Source organism: Pan troglodytes, chromosome 2, assembly GCF_028858775.2.
Source record: "Pan troglodytes isolate AG18354 chromosome 2, NHGRI_mPanTro3-v2.0_pri, whole genome shotgun sequence".
NCBI lineage: Eukaryota > Metazoa > Chordata > Mammalia > Primates > Hominidae > Pan > Pan troglodytes.
In genome coordinates, this window is record NC_086015.1 from 73410887 (window position 1) to 73424418 (window position 13532).

The window sequence follows — 13532 nt, forward strand, 5'->3', positions numbered from 1 at the left end:
CAATGTCCTTGTTAAAAAAAAAAATGTCTTAGATAAGCTTCATTCAAACATGAATTATAGTACTTTTGACATGAGTTCAATGTTAATGAATCAACTATATATATTAAATAATGTGTCTTTAAACAGAAACACACTTAAAACAAGGTTATGTACTGACTGGCTGATGAGAATGTTGTGACGAGGTTTATAGCAGCATAACTTACTTCCCCCTAGGTGTGATGTTTCAGTATTTGCTAATTTGGTGTTCATGATGACTTTACTGAATATAACTACTTCAAATAATGAGAACTGACTGTATACTGACACTAGAAAGAAGTCATTGTGATATGTTGTATGTTCCTTTCTGCTACTTTATAAATTGCGTTTAAGCTTTAGTGAGAAAGGCTGAAACTATCTTAAATAAAGTTTTTGGATGGTTTCATGATTTTAGGTCTCCATAATTCCGTGGTTCTGATCTCCCAGATAACCAGGCTGTTGTCTGGTACTGTGTATGGCATAGGAAGTTATTTTAAAAGTCTTCACTTGTAGGTCATTTATCTGCCAGCCCACAAACTGTGCTCCAACTAGTGAAACACCTCAGGCCTAAACTCTCAGCAGGACTCCACTGGAGATTTCGCTGATGAACATTTTGTTTCATTGTACATATTTAACACAGCTTTCTGGACTGTCTGGATGGTACTGTATACCAACCATAATTAATGACTCAAATGTAAGTATTCACTGCATGTGTCAACCAGAAGACCTGGCACCTTTATTATGTCCTTGGATGTGATTTTTACTTGCAAACACTGCATAAAATCACTGGCTTTGTATTTTGGAAATGCATCATGTGGGGTGGTCCAACAGAGGAAGTTATTTGGAAATGGAAGAGGATATTGGGGACTTGATCCATTTGAGAGCTGAGGTTCAGACAGAGCCAAAAAAAAAAAAAAGGTGTTTCAAATGCATTTAAAAGTATATTAACAAGAAAGCTGATGTGTCTTTGGGACACACACTCATTTTAAAAAATTAATGACTAACTTCTCTTGACCAAAAATCTTATGAGATAGGTACAATTATTATCATCGTCATTTTATAGATGAAGAAAGTGAGGCATAGAGATGTCATGTCACTTGCCCAGGGTCACACAGCAAATTAGTGGCAGAGCCAGAATTTGAACTCAGGAAGTCTTATTTCAGAGTCTTTTCACTTCACTCCCTATTGCTACATGGACCCTCAATAAAGCACTGAATAATTGTGCAGGAGACCCAACTCCAATATTACAAAGACCTTTGTACTTAGTTCTTCCCACTAGCAGGAATATTCAACTCATTATTCTTTCTTTTATTCTCTTTCCCATCCTAATTCTTTTATTTCCTTACTTCTTTTAGCAAGGCCTCACTTACATACAGCAAAATTCACCCTTTTTGGCATATAGTCTGTAAGTTTTTGACAAACATATATGGTCATGTAACCATCATCACAATCATGACTGAATAGTTCTAGCACCTCAAAAAAGTCCTTCGTGTCCCTTTGTAGTCAACCCTTGTCCCCATTCCAGCCATGGATGCCCCGCTTTGGGGCATCCATAAGCTCCAAAGGATCTTTGCACAGATTTCAAAAATAGAACTTGGATTATATCGGCAATTTATAATTTTTTATTATCACTAGTCTGTAACTGGAATTTAGTGTTTCTTCAACTGTGAATATAGGTAACAAACTACAGAAATATTAGCAGTACTTGTGACTCAGTCACCAACAGAAACCACAGATATTTTGATATCACATCATGGTGGTTGCCTATATTGCAAAATATTGTTTATACTCCTGATAACTTTGCCATTACAGAAGTTATTAGATCTATTACTAGAAATTGTTATTTACTGCATTAATATATAAGTACCTTTGTGTTTATAATACAAATGTATTTAATGTTTTAGAAACTGTTATTTCAAAATAATTTAAGTTTAATTTTAAAACGTATTTTTCAAAGAAAGTGTTCATAAGCTTTCCCAGCTTACTAAAGAGATCCCCTTTTCTAGAGCATGGCCCTAAGAGAAATCATACTTTGGCAAAATGAGTCATTCTTAACTTATTCCACCATCCTGGGCAACAAAGAAACAAAACACACAAATAAGCAAAAAACACTTTGGCTATTCACCAAGACAACATTTCCACCAAGTGAAAGATAAAGAAATAAATAAGACTCAATTACTATCCAGACTGATGGAGGAACTATATATCTTTTTTTTTTTTTTTTTTAGACAGAGTCTTGCTTTGTCACCCATGCCAGAGTGCAGTGGTGCGATCTCAGCTCACTGCAACCTCCACCTCCAGGTTCAAGCGATTTTCCAGCCTCAGACTCCCAAGTAGCTGGGATTACACGTGTGCACCACCACACCCGGGTAATTTTTGTATTTTTAGTAGAGATGTTTCGCCATGTTGGCCAGGCTGGTCTCGAACTCCTGACCTCAAGTGATCCACCCACCGCGGCCTCCCAAAGTGCTGGGATTACAGGCATGAGCCACCACGCCCAGCCAGAATTACATATCTTTTCTTAAAGCTCATTCTTAAAGCCAAATGATGCCACTGCTGTCTGCCGAGGAGGACTGTTCAACGGTACCACCTGCCTCCTCTATGGAAATCTGCATGGACTACAAGGAGGCTTGCTCTTCCACGTCTCTGCAACTGCCACAGGGCTGACAGGGACCTCAGACAGAGGAACCAGCCATCTGTGAGCTCAAGAATGACTCTAAAAGGGAAAACGGGTTATCAGCCACTCTAAAGATTAGGCAGAAGCTGAACATTTATGTTCTCCAATTATTTGGGATTACTTTTAAATCAGGATTGTATATTTATATTTATATTTGTATTTATATTTTTTTAGAGACAAGGTCTCACTCTGTCACCCAGGCTGGAGTGCAGTGGTGTGATCATAGCTCACTGCAACATCGAACTCCTGGTCTCAAGCAACCTTCCCGCTTTGGCCTCCCAAAGCGATAGGATTACAGGTGAAAGCCACAGCACCAGCCAGTATTGTATTATTAAGGCACATGTGCCTTAGTCTGTCACTTCTGAGTGGTTTCTCTCTTAACTTACTAATATAAGAAGCAAATCCACAGACAAAGAGGGATGGGAATAAGCAATTTTCATAAGAAATACAAACAGCCAATAAATATACAAAAATCCTTCACTGATAGTTAGAAATAAATATTAAACAAATATTTTTTTCTCCTATTAGATTGGCAGAAACAGAATTACTTTTATAAGACAAAAGAATTGAGGTAAGATATATGTTGACTACCTTAAATCCCAATATGGGATTTAAATAAAAAAGCAACTTCTTTAAAAATTCAAAGATGAATTTAAAATTTGCTTAGGAAGGTAATTCTGAAGCTGATTTCAAGAGGCAAAGCTAAAATAATGAATGTAAGATTCTAAATAACAAGTTATATAGATGTAATATAGAAAAATCACAGGTGCTGTTGACCTTATCTTTAGCCTTTGGTAATTAGGACTTGAACTATAACAGCCTTTTATTTCTACCTACCCCCAATCCTCTGCTTTTATGTACTTTACCTCTCCTTACTTCTCTGCAGCCAGACAGTGACTTAGGCAAATAGGAAGGTAGGTGATGTGCTATTATTGCTTTAAAAGGCTTTCATCTCTTCCATGGTTTTTCATGGTGTTATTATCTCTTATCAGTAGTTAATTTATATAGTATGTCCATGATGCCTTCTTAACAACATCCAGTGTATTAGCGTCACCTCCTTCTTACACGGTAAATTCATTTCAACACTGCATTGGCCAGAAAGGACATGCAGTAAATGTTAATCAATTCTATTGCCATAAGAAACGTGCATGGAGTTAAAGTTCACAAGAAACAGAAGCTAGAGAACTAACAGCAAAGTGGAACTTGCTGCTCATTAGTTCACGAACACACTCCCCCAAGGTGAAGAGAGACACTCTCACCTGAAACCAGTGCTAGAAGTAGTTATCCTGTTCACACAGCACACCCTACTGCCCATGGGGGAAAGTTCACTTCCAATGCACAACTGAAAAATTAAATATGGACCCTGCTGGCCAGCCTCCACCTAAATCTCATCTCTAATCGATCTGCAATTCAATAACATGCATGTCTTCTTTTGCCCCTACCTTTCGTGATGGCTTCAGCTGAAACATAAAAGGGCTTTAAAAGATTAATAGTTCCATCTTGATGCCAGGTGAAGTAAATTCCCAATTCATTCAATCCTCACTGTGATGTTTTGCACTTGGTACAAAGTAGATGCACAATAATGTTTTATAAAAGCACCACAATAAGATAGGTATTATTTTTATCTTTTTTTTCAGAAGACTTAAAAGGATTAATTAGTAACTCTCCAAAGATCCCAAAGCCCAAGTGGGGGAGCCAAGAGTTGAACCTCATCTAACTCCAGAGGGTATGCTTAATGACTACACTATATTACCCTCTTATTCTTTAATGCTAAAATAAGCTTTCAGCATTAAAAAGAAATGAACCGTCAGATGATAATTAGTTTCAAAGTCTACCATAACAGGTTAGGCCTTTTAATAGCTTTAATACCACAGCTTTTGCTAAAGATTGATCAAGAACACAGGCCATTTCCTAAATACCTCATACAAAGGCAACTCTAAGCAAGTGCTAATTTTAAAATAGGGCATATGCCATGTTATCAATAGGAATCCGAAGTTAAACAACAGAATGGGCTAAGTGTGGAGCTTCTGGCATATGCTGGGATGTAACAGCCCTTCTCTTTAAATCAGGTGTTGCACCCATATAGTTTGCTAAGGATAAGGTATGAATAAGGAAATGCTGGGGCTGTAATGAATAGGTTTTCATTATTGTGGATTTGCAACAAACTTTTAAAAGCGTGTGTGTGTGTGTGTGTGTGTGCATGTGTGTGTGTTGGGTAAAGGATTACGGAGATTAACATTCAAAAGACAGTCAACAGAGAATAGTCCAGAAGTGGAAGGAATTTACGACTTAGCCTTAGAGTTTTCTCACATCAACACCAACCTATTGGTAATGCCTGCCTGGAGCCCTGTTTCAGGAAGTACTGTGAGACCTGTTCTGAGTTCTACAAAGAAAGGGTGCTGTGTTGATTAATAATGTCTGTCCTGGCAGAGGAAAGGAGGGGAGCATATTAACTGCATAGTTGCTTTTCTTAGGACTAGAACATTCACAGGAGTGCCATATTTGTTCATTACCACAGAGCTATCTCAGAGCTGCCAGCTAGGACTGAGAGGAAAGATCACACTGCAGACCCAGCATATTTAAATCAGAAAATAATTTGAACTGTGAAAACACAAGGGTCTATGGGATTTATCCTCAGATGTAATAAGATAAGCCCACAGATGCACTTAGGGGCTGAGATGACAGAAAGGCCACTTGGCTGAGAAACAGGAGGGAAAAAGAGCCAAGCAATATGGCTGAGAATTTGTTCTCCATACTGGTACAACAGAGCTTGGTAGATTTGCTATTTCTTTGGCTCAGCCTCATAGGTTTTGGAAATGTGACTATTTATAGGGATTCTTATTTTTCTTATTTCTTTCACTCATCCCTTAAAAGTTTTAAGCAAAGTCTACTTGAAAAGTGTCAGCCTGTCTCAGGTGTGCTGAGAGGAAATTAAGTTTTGTCAGTGTTTAGTCAGAATATAAAAGGAGGGGAAAACTGACCTCTGGTGGTAAATTGGGAAAATCCCTAATACAAAGATTTCCAAAAAGTGATCCAGGAAGCATTAACCCCTCAATATTTTCTGTGGGAGAAGGGCTCTGTGGTAAAAATAACTCTGGGAAACAATTACATACTATATAAATATAAATATAACATATATTTATATGTTATATAATATATTTATAATATATTGTTATATATTATTTAATATACCTGTTTTTTGGCAACTCATTGTGTTTAAGCCCTTAAGAATTCCTGCAGAAGAGAAACTATTTAATGCCTTTTAATTCAGCATTTTCTAAATTTGTTTGAATATAAACATGAAATATATTTTTTAAATTAACCTAATATTTTGGGAGACATGAACCTTAGGGAGAAGAATATAAGATCACGTTTTCCCCGTCCAATATGGAGAATTCCTTTCAGAGCTCTTCTCTGATAAAACCTTAGAACACTTGTGTTTTTACATGTAGCCTTCCCTTCCTTGTTCTCCTCCATGACTGTGTTTAGTAAGAAGCTAGGTAAATGTTTTTTTTTTTTTTTTTTTTTTTTTTTTTGAGACAGAGTCTTACTCTGTCACCCAGGTTGGAGTGCAGTGGCTCCATCTCGGCTCACTGCAAAATCCAACTCCCAGGCTCAAGCAATTCTCCTGCCTCAGCCTCCCAAGTAGCTGGGATTACAGGCATGCGCCACCATGCCCAGCTAATTTTTGTATTTTTAGTAGAGACTGGGTTTCACCATGTTGGCCAGGCTGGTCTCGAACTCCTGACCTCGAGTGATCTGCCCACCTTGGCCTCCCAAAATGCTGGGATTACAGGCGGCGTGAGCCACCACGCCCAGCCAAGAAGCTAGGTAAATGTTAAAGAATAATTTCCCAGTTAGAGACAAATCATTTACATATTTCAAGTTAACAAGCATCTACTGAAGAAAAGCTAGTAGCTGTATCAGTGCACTCAAGCTTTTCAGTTGTAACTATGCAGTAGAAATCTTAAAAAGGCCAACATAGTTTATAGATGACTCTTCTAATACAGAAGCTCTTCAGAGCTGGGAGTTGGTAAAACAGTGGCTCAGACTATTTTGCGCTCTGGAGCTATGTAATTTTGGGGTTTGATGACAACCAGTTCTGCATCTCACTAGCTGTGTGACCTGGGGCATGTTACATAACCTCTCTGTTCTCAGTGATCTCATCTGTGAAATGGAAATCACAATATCTCCTAGTTCTGTTGGGGATTAAATGAGTTAACACTTGTAAAGTTCTTTTAAGAACTTTACAAGTGTTAACTCATTTAATCCCCAGCAGAACTAGGAGGTACTATGATTTGGCAGTTGGCTGGTAATTTGTTGCTTCTTAATTTGCACCACTAAAGTTAGGTGCATGAGGCATCATTTGAAAGGAAAATAGATTTTTTTTCTTTTAAAAATATTGTACTTTTGTTTTAGATCCTGAGACTACTAAGAAATTTTAACTGATTGTCACTAAAATGTATTATGGTGGTATTTTAAACTATTAACACTTTTTCTTTGGAAAAACCAGGAAAGTTTTCCTCTTCTTAACATTAAAAAACACTGTGGTAAAGTAGATAAAACAAAAATTCATCATTTAAACCATTTTTAAGTGTACAGTTCAGTGGTATTAAGTACATTCACATTGTTGTGCAACCATCACTCTCATCCTTCTCTGGAACATTTTCATTATCTCAAACTGAAACTCTGTGCCCACTAAAATGTAACTCCCCATTCCCTCTTCCCTACAGCTCTTGGCAACCACCACTCCGCTTTCCATCTCTATGAATGTGACTACACTAGGTACCTCATACAAGTAAGATCACACTGTATTCATCCTTTTGCGACTGGCTTATTTCATATAGCATAATGCCCTCAAAGGTCATCCATGTTGTAGCATGTGTCAGGATTTCATAATACACACCATTTTGGCAGCTTTTTTCCCTCTGTTACTTAATACCTTTGAGAGATCTACCCTGACACTTTTTAAAGGTCAGAGTGTTCTATTAGATGGAAGTACCATCATTTATCCACTCCTCTCCTATCAACAACCATACAAATTGCACCCATAATTTTGCTATTATAACAATGCTAAAGTGAACACACTTGTGCATATATCATTTTGTATTTGTGCCAGTTTATCTGGAAGACAAATCCCTAAAAGTTACGTTACCTGGTCAATAAGAATGTGCATTTAGAATTTTGATAAGTATTGCCAAGTTAACTTCTAAAAATATTGCCCCTACTGGCATTCTCATCAACAGTATATGAGAGCCTTTTTGTCCATATCCTTCCAATGAGGAGTATTTAAAATATTTTTTTGTCCTTGCCAGTCTCATAGGTGACGAGCATGGTTATTTAAAATAGATATCCCGACACAAAGAAAAGATAAATATTCAAGGTGATAGATATCCCAATTACCCTGATTTGATCATTACTCATTGTATACATGTATCAAAATAACATATGTATCCCTAAAACGTGCACAACTATGACATATCAGTACAAAATCCACACACATGAAATAAAACAGGTATAAGGGAGGACTTGTTGGTATGCAACGCGGGCAGAAGGGTGCTGGGGTGAAATTTGAGGGCATCAGAGTCCTCCTCTGGTCTCTATTTGGAGACCTCTTCTTTTTTTTTTTGAGGCGGAGTCTCACTTACTCTGCTGACCAGACTGGTGTGCAGTGGCATGATCTCTGCTCACTGCAACTTCTGCCTCCTGAATTCAAGTGATTCTCCTGCCTCAGCCTCCCAAGTAGCTGGGATTACAGGCATGCACCACCACGCCTGGCTAATTTTTGTATTTTTTTGTGGAGACAGGGTTTCATCATGTTGACCATGCTGGTCTCAAACTCCTGACCTCAAGTGATCCACCCACCTCAGCCTCCCAAAGTGCTGGGATTACAGGCACGAGCCACCACGCCCGGGCCTGGATGACTCTTCTTATTGATCCAAGGCAGAGAATGGTATGCTAGCACAAACAGGACTAGAAAGAGTTCTGCTTGGTACTATAATCAGGACTGATATTGAGTAGGAATGCACACATACAGCTATGCTTGGTTAAGATATTGACAATTCCACCATAGTGGTTGGCAACTGACCAGTCCCTGAGCCCCATTCTTGAATCCCAGCCACCTCCCCACAATCCAGCACCTCAAGGGTAAAACCTACTGCCACAAGAGGCCCTTTCAGACCCTGCCCAGCACTATGGGCAAGGCCTATTTAGGCTGATCCTTATTTGTGCTGAGAGGCTGTTAATAGTTTCAATATTGCTCCTGCCTACCTGGGTCTAACTTTTTGTAAGACTCCCTTCTATTTCTGAGCCTCTAGCACTGTTGTAAAGATGTTGTCTGTCTACTTCAGTTACAAGATCCTGTCTTTCTCATTCATTCTTTCACTCTCAAAATGTTTATTGAGTACCTCGTATATGGCAATTGCTGGACCAGGATCCCAGAATATTACTGTGAAGAGGGCAAATGCTGTCCCAGGCCTCAGGGAACTTATACACCAGGAGAGAAGGCAGGTGAAAAGTAACTGAAGAGACAAATTAATTCATGGTAGTAACGAGTGCTATAAAGAAAACAGGGAAGGCTCTAAAGGTGAGTTAATGAATGACTGACTTCTGCCCTCATTGCGTATCTGTGCATCCTCTCTTAAACCTACTTCAAATAATCAAGTTCAGCACCTATCAGACTGGCAAGGATGAAACAACTTTGGAATACTCCTTGTTGCAGGGATATGGAAAAATAGGCTCTCATATCCATTGTTGATGAGAATGACAGTAGGGACAATATTTTTGGAAGCTCACTTCTCAGAGGGGGCTCCTTTAGTAGAGAAGCCAGAGAAGCCCCGGTCTAAGACTTAAAGGAAAAAGATACAGGAACAAGGGAGGGAAAGAGCCAGGCTGCATTGTGCAGTGGGTGCAAAAAATCCAAGTGGAAAATCACTGCTTGTGTTTTAGAGGGAATCAAAGAAGGCAAGAATGAGGACAGGGAGCTAAGGAGGTGAGGCTAGAGACAATGTCTGGGACCAGGTCAAGTCCAGCCTTACAGATTACAGCAAAGAGTTTAAGATGGTCTTATTTGTAACTTAAGAAAAGTCCTGCATCATTTAAGTCTGTATTCTCCAATGCTTCTTAAGGTGCTTGAATCAAGGAGACAATCAATAAGAGTTTGTTTGAGAAGTACACTGAGCCCCTGTAGCTTTTTTCTATCTGCGCCTGGCACCCATCAGTCCTGTGACAGCTGCTTGAACAGTACAAATATGCCCAGAGTTAAAGAACTGATACCTTCCACTTCCCCAACATCTGTTATGCTCTTCCACATCTTTGCCCCCTTTAAAACAAACAACTGAAATTTCCATCCCTGAAGTACACTTTACTCAATGATAAAATCAACCAATAATTACTGAGCACTTTTTATGGGCTCAGCATTCTTTCAAGTGCTTTGCCTATATTGACTCATTTCATCTACTGAGCAACTCTATAAGGTAGGTTTTAATATCACCCACATTTTACAGATGAGGAAACTGAGGCAAAGGGAGATTAATCATTTTGACCACAATTATGCAAGTGGTAGGTGGTAGGGCAAGATCTCCAGAGTCGACGTCCTTGACTGCTACATCTCTCCAGCAGGCGCCAGCATGTGGATTTGCAATCTTACCATTGATTTCATCAAAGGAAGCATTTTGAGACATAAAATGCTGTTCCTAACTGTTGCACATTTTACTCACGTGCAGTTCATAGTTGTGCATATTTTACATCAATGTCCTTCAAACTGTTTTTGCCTGTCAGATATGAACTTCTGAGAGCATCTCATGAAGAAACATTTTGAGATCTCATCTGGTTGTGTTGCCTACATGCCTGGCAGTTTGGTTTCTATAGCATTGCTATCATTATGACAATGCTTATGCAACTGTTCAAATATTCCATCCCCCTCTTATTATATTATAAAAAAGCAGTGGAAAACGGAAAATAAAACCCCAGTACTGATACTAAGGATACAAAGCTCTCCCTTACTCCAATTAAGCTAAAGATGAAAATCATTGCACTTATAAAAAGAATCAATTGTTTGCTTTGCTCAGTTGTCCCCTGGACTTAAGCTGGTGAAGCTGTTCAACTGCAAATAAAAAGAAAATACTTTTATAAATGCGTGTATAAATATTGGAAATATAGGAAATATGTCTAAGGCACAGCACAATTAGTACTTTTTTTTGTTTATTTTGCTCTGTGGGAAAAGACCTATAAAATGTAAGCATATCATTCAACTTTGGGGTGTTTGACTTTCATTTGAAAGTAGGGGAGTAACTTAATTTATTAATTTTCTTCATCATTTGCTAGTAATGTAAATATTTTGTTAATATGCCATATCATATATCATATCACATCCTGTCCAAGCCCCGCTTGACAAGTCAATGTGTACTCACATGCAAACACACATAAACTCACTTTTCTATTCTATCTAACATATCAAAGAGTTCAGCATTTACAGAAACGTCAACTTACCTTTAACTAGTAAGTATTCTCTTGCCTTTCTTTTGTTTTTACTGTAATAATCTTCAGATTTTGTTTGCTATGCATAGATGTCATCTTTTTCTTTCATACATTCTTTCTTCTGGATTTCTCATCAAAGCCTGTAATACAGAAGAGAGAAGCTCCTTAATTTCTGTAGGCACAGGGGGAGAAACTATAAATCTCAAGTCAGTGACACTTCTAATTTATTTCTAATTTTCCCCTGGCTGACTACAGTTTAATCACAGTTTTAGAAATTCACCTAATTACATGAGATTTAGAATAGAGTTCTCTCGAAATACAGATGAAATTGAGGCTAGTCTCCTTAACAACTAAAGAGTTCATACCAATTTGGCTTCTTACAGGATGCATGTCACTGAATACACCGTTTTAGACTTCTACTGTCTCTGTAGGAGGAGATTCTGAAGTGCTCAAAGTTATCTACACTCAGTTGCAAAATCAGGGCTGTCAAAGTGGGAGAGAGAACTCAGTAATACATCCCCTCCGAAGCCATGTTTCAGAGTTACTGAAACCAGAATGGCATTCCTGAATCTTTTTTTAACAGATGTCAGTGTGGCGAGAATGAAACACGTCATGAATACTGATGAAATCTAGCGTGCATATCACGCCATAAGATATCCTCATTTATATGTATTTCTCATTCTCCCTACTACAGAAAAGAAAACAGCTTTTCCCCCAGAAGCTCCACCTCAGTCAATAAGCATGCTTCTCCTTTGTCACTTGTGAGGTCACACTGTTTCACACACACCCAAGTGTAAAAACAGGACAAGGAGGAAGGCAGAAGTGGCAGATGTGGTATCCCTTGTTTTGCCATGTGGTAAGTGAAACTCTCTGTGGCACCATCCGCTTGGCACCTCCCCACACCACCTGCCCCTCCACTCCCCCTGGATGTGCAAGGCATCTAGGTGCAAGATGGCACAAGAAGCAGGAAGTCAAGGGGATTTCTTCACAAACACCTTTGCCCTCTCTCTCCTTCCTGATGCCATGGAACAAAGCCATTTTTCTAGCAGGAACTCAATATTCAAGGAGCTTAACTCAAATGAGAGCACAGAAAGGAGAAAAGGTTGAGAGTTTCCTACAGGCAATAATTTTTAGTACCCCTTTAGGAGGAAAACATGTTGGGCATGGATAGTTATGGTTTGGGTAGTACTAAGATCAGTATGAAGGATTCTCACACCCAGTTATCCTCTTGGTCCTCATGATCTCTCAGTGAAACATTAGGCAAAAAGAGGATACACTAGAGATGTGTTTTAGTCTAAGCCCCCACTTTACAAATAAGATAAATGAGGTACAGAAAGAGAGAGAGAAAGCAACTTGTAAAATGTTACACAGGGCAGAGCTGGCACTGGAATGACTCAGTACATTTTCTGCCTTATCACGTCATCTCTCCACATCTTTCTTGTGTCTGCCCGGCGACAAAAGCTCCTTGAGGGATTAAGCCCTGTAAACAATGATATACCAAGCAGTGTCTAATGTCACGTGCAAAGAACTAGTTAAATCCCTTGCTTCTTTAGTGGGTGTTAACAAAGACTACACAGCTGCTGTCAACTTGGATCACAAAGGCAGAAAAAAGAGAAATAAACAGATATCTTCTGGTTGCCTTCAATAGCTACTATTTGTTAAGTGTCCAACATAAGCCATATGCTATGCCAGGCACATCACTTGTATTCTGCTAATGCTTCTAGAAACTCCAAAGATAATATGGATGCTATTATACTAGGAATACAAGGAAACCAAGTCAGGGAAATAGATACCTTGTCTGAGGTTACACACAACTGGTTAGTTCTCAGATTCCATTCCTGCCAGCAACAAGCAGCACTATAAACCAAAGAAATATGCATCTACTTGAAAACCCCAGAACCCAGGAATAGAAACAAAGTGGACAGTATTTGGAAGGAAACTAAAGAGAGAAACAAAGGAAAACTGAGATTAGAGCATCATGGGAATCTATTCTACAACTATTAACATGCAGGAGGGATATGTTTTAAGATCTACGAACACACCAAATATGCAAATATAATTAAAGCACTTGACTCCACCTATAAAATTTGGTACAAGACACTTGTGATATTGGGTATTTGGGAATGAGCAAAGAAATGTAAGATCTCAATGAGTTGGGGTAGATGAGTTACAATCACGCACTATATTAGTTTGCTAGGGCTGCCGTAACAAAATACCAAAGACTGCATGGCTTACAGAACAAAATGTATGTTCTCACATTTCTGAAGGCTGAAAGTCCAAGATCAAGGTGTCAACAGAGCTGGTATCCTCTGGGGCCTCTCTCCTTGGCTTGCAGATGGCCACCTCTTTACATGGTCTTTCC

The 13532-nt window shown here is 38.8% G+C and overlaps 1 protein-coding gene across 3 annotated transcripts in view; it reads right to left on the reverse strand.

The window, feature by feature from the left end:
- FRMD4B (FERM domain containing 4B) overlaps positions 1 to 13532 on the reverse strand; it is a 373681-nt gene that overhangs the window by 253924 nt on the left and 106225 nt on the right. For all 3 annotated transcript variants that reach the window (XM_063806908.1, XM_009445839.5, XM_063806907.1), the window contains exon 2: positions 11183 to 11310. The gene's annotated coding sequence lies outside the window, so the exon portion shown is untranslated. The remainder of the gene's footprint in view (positions 1 to 11182; positions 11311 to 13532) is intronic.